This window comes from Trachurus japonicus, chromosome 20 (genome assembly GCF_045865225.1).
Source record: "Trachurus japonicus isolate A0001 chromosome 20, Traja_1.0".
NCBI classification, from domain to species: Eukaryota; Metazoa; Chordata; class Actinopteri; order Carangiformes; family Carangidae; genus Trachurus; species Trachurus japonicus.
Window position 1 is genome coordinate 24901610 of NC_140926.1, and position 10948 is coordinate 24912557.

Genomic DNA, 10948 nt, shown 5'->3' on the forward strand with positions numbered 1-10948 from the left:
TGGCATAACTGCTGGACAAGTTTCTTGCTTCTGGTTTGTGCATACATTGATTCCAATGTAGATAGGGAGTGGTGGTTCATGTTCCAGATTGTGTCTGGTCTTCTCTGCAGAAGGAGGATTTTTCTTTGCGTTGTAAACGATGCGCTGTCCAATAGTGAGGCAAGCCTGAGAGTCACATTTGTCTTGATCTTTCAAGTTCGAACCATTTATCATCATGGAGACAAGATACTTAAGGCTTGAAGGTAGTGAGTTTTCTTGACATTTTTCGGGAAGGAACCAGTGAAAATGAAGCCTGTGTGGTTGAATATGTCTGTTGTGATTATAGTTGCCGCTTTTGCTAGGATAGTGCGTCTTCATCAAAATCTCGACTCTTTAGAGCTTCCTTTAAAATATCTCTCATTCCTTCCTTGAAAATGAGAACTGTGTTTCTTCCATCGTACTGTGTCTGTGCCTGCTCTTGTTGACCTGTTTCTTGATCCCCAGCTCCTCAAGTCGATTCACATACAGAGAGTGCATATTGGACAACTTGAACAGACGAACTCCAGAGTCCACAGACTTTTCAATGTAGTTCTTCAGTTCCATGAAAGCTCGAGATTGATTCATTTTTTCATCCATGTTTTCTGGTGGTTTGTCTAACTTCGGAGTGAGACTTCGATGGCGAATCCTCAGCTTTCGGGCTGGAAACTCGCCAGATCATGTCTGTGACGGGGCATCGTGTGAGAGCAGCCTGCAGGCTTATTGGGCTCCGTCAGTAGCAGTGGCGTCCCTAGGCTAAAACATTCGGGGCTAAAGCCCCGGATGTTTTTTAATTAGCCCCGAATATTAATTTTCAAAAAAAAAAAAAAAAATTTTTTTTTTTTTTTTTTTTTTTTTAAGATCACATCCTCAAACTACGGTTATCTTATGTTGATGCTTCGATAAAACAGCGTTTTTGGACAGGTTTGAGTAACAATTAATTATATTTTTAAAAAGCCACTACTTTGGCTTTGGCACACAAGTGGTTAACACCTCCAGGTCGCACTTGACGTCATTCACCCAAAACAGCGGCGCATTTAACTTGACAACAAATACCTGACAGCAGGCAGGTTTGACAACAGCAAGCTGCAGCTGTCTTTTGGTAGCTAGTAGCAGCTAAAGTGTATCAAGATGCCACAAAAAAGATTTCCATGTTTTCCCCCAAAGGTGGTCAGCAATCAAAAAGGTAATGGGAATAGAAATTATGTAAAAATGTATAATTTCGAAAAGAGTGTTGCAGCTGGAACTACAAGAGGGTAGTAGCTAACGTTAGCTAGCTAGCAGCTAGTTGATATTGCTCTGGTTGATATTACATGAGAAAAAAAGCAATCTGTAATTATTGGCATCTGTAAATGCAATTGTAGGGTGTGAGAATTGTGTACCTAGAAATAACTAAGTTTGGGCTTCTTCTAGAGGGGAAAGTTGCTGAAGTTAATGTGCTATAACATCGAACCATCTTGTTTATTTTCTTTTTCATGCATGATAGCAGCTAGTTAGCAGACAGGGATCCCGCACAGCCTGCCTCTTTTACTGTAGCTGCTAATGTGTTAAATGGAAACACAATGTGTTGTTACGTAGCTAGCTAATGTCAGTACATAGAACTAAATTCAAAATGGGTCATTCATTTGATGATCTGTGGATTGCATCGTTTTCACCTTTTTCACCAATGATGGAGAATGTCTCTATGCCTAAAAATTTCGGCGCGCTCTCTGCGCGCGCATATATTGCATGTGTCACTCTTCCGGGCTAAGCCCCGGATGTGTCAGAATCCTAGAGACGCCCCTGGTCAGTAGGCTACAGGAGAGACGAGAGTGGAGACATTTTGTTGTCTCTCAACGTCCCAACTAGCAGTGATCAGGGCCCACAAATGTCAAATCTCCGTCCTTCAAATGCAACGATGGACATGCCAGTGTCTCTCTCAAATTTTACCATCAACGGCAATGTTGCATTTAATTTTAAATAGCTAGTTTGTTACTATTACCTCTTGCCTACTGTCATATCTGTCTTTCTGTCTTGCTTATCCTCTTGCTTGATTTCCTTTCTGGGTCTGGGTCATAAAAAATAGAGGAAAAATGAAGCGTCCATGACTCACGTTTCATGTTAAAAGTTTTAACATGTTTCATGTTAAAAGTTAAACTTTATCCTGTCAGACTGCATATATGACAGTACTGATTATCATTACCGATACAGCTAGTTTTGCACATTTAGAAAAACATGACTTTTTTTTTTTCTTGTCCGTATACAACATCTATTGCACGTCTGCCCGTCCTGGGTGAGGGATCCCTCCTCTGTTGCTCACCCTGAGTTTTCTCCAATCTTTCCCTGTTAAAAGGGTTTTCTATGAAGTTTTTCCTCAGTCGATGTGAGGGTCTAAGGGCAGAGGATGTTTTTATGATGCCATGTAAAGAGCCCTATGAGACAAAATGTTTGTAAAAACGGGCTATACAGATAAAATTGCCTTGCCTTTCAATAGGTTGAAAATCACTGGTCTGTAGCACATGCCCTCATCTCATACAGTGCTTACACACACACGCACACACACAGAGTGTAGTCTACCTATTCTATCCTATAAGTTTGACGTACCCAAAGATTTGTCCCTTGTTTTGAGAGACTGATTTCATGTCATGCTTCCTTTCAACTTTCAGATACCAAACCGAAAGCAAAATGGCCAGATAACAAAAACCAAGGATTTGACAAAAAAACAACATGAGAAAAAGAAAAGGCAGTGGCGGAAAAACTCAAAAAACTACTAGGAAAAACAATTAAAAGCTATGTTAGATACCACCCCAGTGAGGATGAGGAGGCAAATGAAATTATTCCAAATGTTTCAGAAGACCAAGTCCAGCATGTGAATTTCCAAACCTCATCTCCAACAACTAGGCCTACCCCCAAATTAATTAAAGAAAAATAAGACAAAGGACAAAAAAAGAAGAGGAGACAAAGGACAAAAAAAGAAAAGACAAATAAAAGAAGAAAGAAAACAATCCAAAAATTTAAGTCAAAATTACACTCAATAGAACATAAGCTTGTGGAAAGGACAGAAGAGATTGACAAACTCAAGAAAAGACTGAGAAGACTGGAGATGTCAGCAAAGAGGAAGCAGGTCACCAACAACATTGGAGGCAGAGAGCCCCCGCCCCAAACAACAAACAAAGTGGGGTCATAAGCGAACATATAACATACTCGGTAACAGCCAGAGGAGACTTATGAGCACTCTTATAAGCCACTTTCTTCATCAAGATGACGTATCCACTGTTATAAATGGAAAATCAGGAGAAATTTGGAAAAAGGGACAGATATTCCGGAAGAGAGCCCTAATAGACACGATGGCCAATCTTCATAAAAGATTTTTGTCTGAAAATCCAAGGCACAGCATTTCCAAGGCTCAGTTCTTCAAACTCAAGCCTTTTTGGATTGGCCAGAGAAGAGTGTCTGATCGAGAAACGTGTGCTTGCAAAACACATGAAAACTTTGGCCTGAAAACAAAGAAGCTGTATCAGCTTGGCGTGATTAAAAAATATCATCCCCAAGGGACCTCGTCCTGGCCAGTGTCTGCAGTGTGGATAACTTGCCCTGCATGTACAGGACATGCAACACGTGCAAAGACAAGACATTTCCTACAACACTGGATCCTTCGACAAAAGGAAACATCATTGCATGGGACGAGTGGGTTACCAAATCTGTGCCATTGATAAAGAAATGCAAAGATGGGTCCACTGAGGAGAAGGAAGTAAAGAATGTGCTTCTTGATAAGAGGCACACCTCAATTGAGAAGCTGGTTGAGCTCACTCAAGACCACCTCCCAAACTTCTCCAGGCTTATCATTAACATTAAGCATCAGTTTGAAAGACTGAGGATGCATGCAGCACCATGCCACAGCCACATGGGCTCACCTTGACCCAGTAGTTAGGGGCATACGAGAGGAGCATCCAAATGCCAGGAACATCCACTTCATCTCTGATGGGCCCACATCCCAATATCGTAACAAAACAAACTTCTACCTTGCTTCAATAGTTCCATTTGTGAAAGGATTTATGAATGTGACATGGAATTTCACAGAGGCATCCCATGGAAAGGGTGCTCCCGATGGAGTGGGTGGTGCCCTGAAAAACCTTGCTGACAGAATCGTGTCCTATGGTACCAGCATACCAGATGCAGACACTCTCTTTGAGCAGCTAAAGCTCAATTCATCTGTGAAGCTCTTTAAAGTTACAGAGGAGGACATCATAAGAAGTGGTGAATTAGTCCCACCACATCTGAAGTCAGTACCTGGGACAATGAGAGTTCATCAGGTGAGTCAGTTAAAAACAACAACATATTCCAACTAAATACGATGAGGAGAAATACTGCTATACTTACATGGTTTCCTTGCAGAAATAGATGCATACAATAGATAGTTAAAAATGGAGGTCAATAAAAATGTAATGTCTGTCATAATCTACTCATTGTCATGTCAGCTGAAGGACAGTTTGTCTATATAACATTCAGGAAGGTTGCTATAGAGAAAGCTAGTCACCATTTACTTGAAGGAATCGTTAATCAAAAAATTAAATTTAGTCATTATTGACTCACCCTCACGCTGATAAATAGTTGTTGTTTTTTTTAGGGGGGTCAGCATTCCACAGAAATCCTTAATACGAGAGTCAATAGCTGGAAGCAGGAAGAATAGCTGTGGCTTTGCTGCAGTTAATGGGGATCTTAATAATAAACAAAAAATAGCGCCCGAGACAAAAAGGTCCATAAAACTATACAAAAACGTTACTGACCATACAGACCTTTTTAACATCCAGGAAATATTCTCCTGTTAGTTTAGTTAATAAGAGTGTTAAGATACAAAACAGCGCTAAAATATTAGTCTGGATGCTCTCTGTCATATATAAAGGTAAAGGTACTTTATTTGTCACATATACAGCTAGTACAGTGAAATTCTTTCTCTGCATTTAACCAAGGGGGCAGTTGTCGGTCTGAGAAGTGAAGCTCACTTCCGCGTTCAAAAAACTGCAATCCCCTCGAATTCCTCTGGGGGCTGGTGTCAGAAGGGAGCATTCCCCATAGAGCCCCATGTTAAAATCGCCGACTTTACATCCTCAGTAAACATGTTAAAAGCCTGGTGTCAGAACGTTTTTTTGTCTCAATCGATAGTTTCTACCCCCGCACACACTCTGAGGGGGGTGAATTTTTTTTTAACTCTACCGTTTTACTGTTATTAGGTTAAAATTCTGGCCAATTAGGGCGCGGAAACGTTGAGTGACAGGTCCGAGCAGCTCCGTGGACAGCTGCTTGGAGGCCAGTGGGCGGGATCTCGGCCGGCCAATCCAACATGGCGCTGTTCAGGCCGCCATATTTGAGTCACAAAAACGACTCCCCAAAACCAATGGGTGACGCTACGTCCATTCTTTTTACAGTCTATGCATTTAACCCATCCCTGAGGAGCAGCGGGCAGCCACGGTGCAGCGCCCGGGGACCAACTCCAGATTATGAGCCAGTGCCTTTGGTCAGGGGCAGGGGGGAAACCGGAGCACCCGGAGGAAACCCACGCAGACACGGGGAGAACATGCAAACTCCACACAGAAAGGACCTGGGCGGCCAGGGATTCGAACTCAGGACCTTCTTGCTGTGAGGCAACAGTGCTAACCACTGTGCCACCGTGCCGCCATGTTATATAGGTGCATTAGATGATGCATCATATTTAACTTTGAGCATCATTTTCTACTTGTGTATTAAATGGATGATGGTATTTGACGAGTTTAAATTCAACTAAAATAAATGTTCTTCTCTCTTTAAAGGGACAGTATGGGACTTTATTGGCTTTTTACTGACAAAAATCAAATATCGCTTTCATAAATACGTATTTCACTGAAGTGGAATCGCGCCCGCATACAAACGAGCGCTTTCTCGTACCTTAGAATGAGATGTTACAAGTCGTTACAAACATACAGGGGGGGTTCACCGAACCTTCTCTGCCATGTTGAATCGCCATGTTTTACGTTCAGTGTCACCGTGGCCGTCAGTAACCACAAACTCGGGCCGCCGGAGCTTCTCGGCTCGGGGAGAAAGTTTTCCAGACAGCGCCTGTTAAAACTGTCACCACCGTGTAACTAGTGTGAGGAAGGACGGAGGCACTGGTGTTGCCTTCAGGTGCAGTCAGACACCTGAATGACGCCGTCGGCAAACCGACTGGATGTTATTTTACTCGACGAGAGAAAGTCGGTAAAACGTGGGTCAGGTAAACAATACGACATCGCCATGACAACATATTGTCACGCCTGTATTGTTTTGCCTCGTGCTGGCGGACCGTTTGTTTACATAGAGGCTTGTTTATCCTGATACATGCAGCGTGTGTTGTTTTTCTGACTTCTGCCCGAGTTTACGTAAACGCAACAGCAAGAATACGTGCCGACGTGCAACCGCACCGCTAGATGGGGGTAAATGTCAGATATTGTCCCTTTAAGCTGATATCAACCAAACCAGGCTTTATCCACGCGCAAATAGTCTCCTGCTTTTGTGGCCTCCCCTGTTAAAGCATTTGATTTCAGAGATGTGGATTCAGAAATGAAGGATGCTGATCCACTTTTGGAAGTGGGAAAGTGGGTTCTTGTTGAATACGACGGTGAAGTGTTCCCTGGCACTATTACACAGGTAGATTATTTTTGGCAGTATAGACATGTCATGTTGTTGATAATAAATCCTAGCCTAAATCCTATTCAGTTATCTTGTTTTACTATGCTCCTTTTTTTTGTTTTTTGTTTTGTTACCTGTTTTTGTCTGTATACAACATCTATTGCACGTCTGCCTGTCCTGGGTGAGGGATCCCTCCCCTGTTGCTCACCCTGAAGTTTCTACAATTTTTTCCCTGTTAAAAGAGTTTCTGGTACTGCTTTGAGGACATTAGGCCATCATACCAGAGCCACAACCTGCAACGTCATCAGCTCGGCACTTCTGCGTGTTGCCAGAAATCTGGGCAAAGTTCACAAAGCAGAAATAGGGTAGCAGTAGGAAGCATTGGCGTACAAACGTCATGTTCGTTTGTTTTCCTATATTCCTATATTTTGATATAGGTATATAATGTTAAAATGAAATGAAATGTTGTTCTTTTTAGCCAGCCATTAGAATGTTGTTGTTGTTTTTTTTTTAAACTATGTTGTTAACGTGTTTTATACACCTATACCTGTGTCTTTTATACACCTACCTGCCCATGGGACAGGAGAGGGAAATTAGCCATACGACTACAATCTCTGTTCATAAATACATTTTATTTTAAAATGTTAATTAATCTGTTTTTTTTCCCATTTCATAAACTTTTGGCTTTCGTTAACTGTATTTCTTAATAGTTATAATCATTACTGAAATATGTATTGTCATTACCGAAACAGGTGCTCATTAAAGGTAAATTTAATAAATAAAAAAAATAGTAGTTTGTTTTTAAATGTATGTGCACAATATGTTTATCAAGTGCTTTAAAATTTACCAAATAATTTAGAAAATATGTTACGTTTCAATTAATTATCTAAAATATTAGGTTGTAGATTGTAGAAGGCGTTGCAGTAATGAGAAAAAAAGAAAAATAGAGAAAAATGTGAATTTAAAAATATTTGTCATTGCAGAGTTTCAAGTGATTGTGCATGACTGATGACAATCCATTTTTAAAAATTTGAAAATCATTTGGCTTTCTGAATGATCTTGATGTTTTCAGACCATTGCGGTAATGAGATTTTTAAAGACGTGTTTTGGAAAATTTGTTCAAAAAGGTGTTAAATTGTATAGCCTATAAATATTTCAAAAATAACAATCATAACAACTCTAGACTTTGTTATTAATGGCTAAAAAGAAAATTTCTCGATCCAGTTTTTTTTTTAATTGCATGTCTCCAATCTTTAAAACCAAGATTTCATGAGAATGACCCTTCTACGCATTAAATGATCAGAGTGAATGAGTGAATAATATTTCTTGCAATAAAAATGATTTAGGAAATTATCTGTGGACTCTGTGGAAATTTCACATCATCCTCTGGACACACTGGCCTTCTGAAATGATACTTTGTATCACGTAACGTAATGTTAAGCAATCATCTCACTTCCCCTCCACTGATTAATAACTGCTGCAGCCGATCGAGCTGCTGGTTCTACTGTGTGGCCACAGTATGTTTCCATGGCAACAGCCGCTTCTTGTGAAAAACTTACAACATTAACGTATTAATAATTGATTTAATATTTATTTCGTAAGTGACCATGGTATAAGCGGGATAATGCCCTTCGAGGTGTCCATTATCAGAAATTAATGGACTCCGCTTGGCGTCGGACAGTTCACGCCTCCGCGTCGTCCATTGATTTCTGATAATGGACACCTCGTCGGGCTTTATCCCTTACGTAACGCACATTTCCTTATATCGAGAGCCTTGTCGGAATGGTGGGTCGATGGTATGTCAGAATAGCAGTATGTCGGAATCGTGGTATGTCGGACTGGTGGGATGTCGGAATGTTGGGATGCCAGAATGACAGCATGTAACCGGGGGGAATCCCCGCCGCCAACATAAGTGCTGTTCCATTTCTCTGAAAGGCTTGAACTTAGTGAGATCGACCCTAGGAGCACTGAGGGATCGGGTCAACATTGATGGTCACTCCAGAGCTTTATATCACCCACAATGCATTGCAGTGGTGCAACAAAAATACATCCCATGAACCTCAAACATTTACCACCAAAGAGGAAGAAAATGAATGTGTGACAGTTCATGGTCCTGTCACTATGCCGCCAATGGATCTCCAATGGACCCCTTGCCACAAATACAAGGGGTCAGAAGATATTCAATTAGAAGTTTAGCAGTGACAACATGTCAGAACAGGGGCCTTCAACGTTTTCCAGGCCCCCTACTTATAGAGCTTGTTTTCTAACTATGCTGTTGCTGTATTGGTATGTTGTTGTCTGTAGTTTGTTCTGTCTGGTTGCTGTGGTCTGGTGTGAAATAAACACTTAAAAAAAAGGGAGATAGAGCTGGGACCCCCTACTTATATTGTACAAAATTGTGTTTTATATTTAACTGGTCCTGTAGTGCCATGTGCCATTTTCCCAACTATAAGTCACACTTTTTTTTTAGTAGTTTGGTTGGTCATGCGACTCCTATATTTCGAAGCAGCTTATATATAAAATATATGCCATGTCATCTATGGTCACAAGAGGGCACAACTACGCTTGTGGCAACTGAAAGCTGCTACTGCACCACCGAAAGAATTACACGACTAAACCATAAAATGACGAAGAACACAAAGCAGTGTTTCCCCTACTATGTTTTTTTTTTTCTCTGGCTTTTTATGCATTTATTTTGAAAGGGCAGCTGGAGAGAGACGGGGACGCGGAGAGAAGGTGAGAGGGGGGAGTGACACGCAGCAATGGGACTGTCGGAGGGTCGCAGCGGCCATGCTCTCCCAAGACATATGACGCTCGCAACTCACCCCCAATTTCCACTGTCAGCGCCGTGGTCACCGGAGCTGATTGCTGCCATTCATTCAGAGCATTTCCACCGGGCGCGTTGTGTCAGGTCTCGGTTCCATCGAGCGTTTCAGTGACGGCCTTACGATGCTTCATTACGACCGTTGCTTCGGAGTTCACCTGTACCATACCGACTAGCTGAGGTTTTCAGACACCGTTTCACCCCGCTTTATATCACCCACAATGCATTGCAGTGGTGCAACAAAAATACATCCCATGAACCTCAAACATTTACCACCAAAGAGGAAGAAAATGAATGTGTGACAGTTCATGGTCCTGTCACTATGCCGCCAATGGATCTCCAATGGACCCCTTGCCACAAATACAAGGGGTCAGAAGATATTCAATTAGAAGTTTAGCAGTGACAACATGTCAGAACAGGGGCCTTCAACGTTTTCCAGGCCCCCTACTTATAGAGCTTGTTTTCTAACTATGCTGTTGCTGTATTGGTATGTTGTTGTCTGTAGTTTGTTCTGTCTGGTTGCTGTGGTCTGGTGTGAAATAAACACTTAAAAAAAAGGGAGATAGAGCTGGGACCCCCTACTTATATTGTACAAAATTGTGTTTTATATTTAACTGGTCCTGTAGTGCCATGTGCCATTTTCCCAACTATAAGTCACACTTTTTTTTTAGTAGTTTGGTTGGTCATGCGACTCCTATATTTCGAAGCAGCTTATATATAAAATATATGCCATGTCATCTATGGTCACAAGAGGGCACAACTACGCTTGTGGCAACTGAAAGCTGCTACTGCACCACCGAAAGAATTACACGACTAAACCATAAAATGACGAAGAACACAAAGCAGTGTTTCCCCTACTATGTTTTTTTTTTTCTCTGGCTTTTTATGCATTTATTTTGAAAGGGCAGCTGGAGAGAGACGGGGACGCGGAGAGAAGGTGAGAGGGGGGAGTGACACGCAGCAATGGGACTGTCGGAGGGTCGCAGCGGCCATGCTCTCCCAAGACATATGACGCTCGCAACTCACCCCCAATTTCCACTGTCAGCGCCGTGGTCACCGGAGCTGATTGCTGCCATTCATTCAGAGCATTTCCACCGGGCGCGTTGTGTCAGGTCTCGGTTCCATCGAGCGTTTCAGTGACGGCCTTACGATGCTTCATTACGACCGTTGCTTCGGAGTTCACCTGTACCATACCGACTAGCTGAGGTTTTCAGACACCGTTTCACCCCGCTTTATATCACCCACAATGCATTGCAGTGGTGCAACAAAAATACATCCCATGAACCTCAAACATTTACCACCAAAGAGGAAGAAAATGAATGTGTGACAGTTCATGGTCCTGTCACTATGCCGCCAATGGATCTCCAATGGACCCCTTGCCACAAATACAAGGGGTCAGAAGATATTCAATTAGAAGTTTAGCAGTGACAACATGTCAGAACAGGGGCCTTCAACGTTTTCCAGGCCCCCTACTTATAGAGCTTGTTT

General features: G+C 42.0%; 1 pseudogene; it reads left to right on the forward strand.

Annotated features, from left to right (window-relative positions):
* The first annotated feature begins 2639 nt into the window (after positions 1–2639).
* On the forward strand, positions 2640–3913 carry LOC146966987 (uncharacterized; annotated as a pseudogene).
* The last annotated feature ends 7035 nt before the right edge of the window (positions 3914–10948 follow it).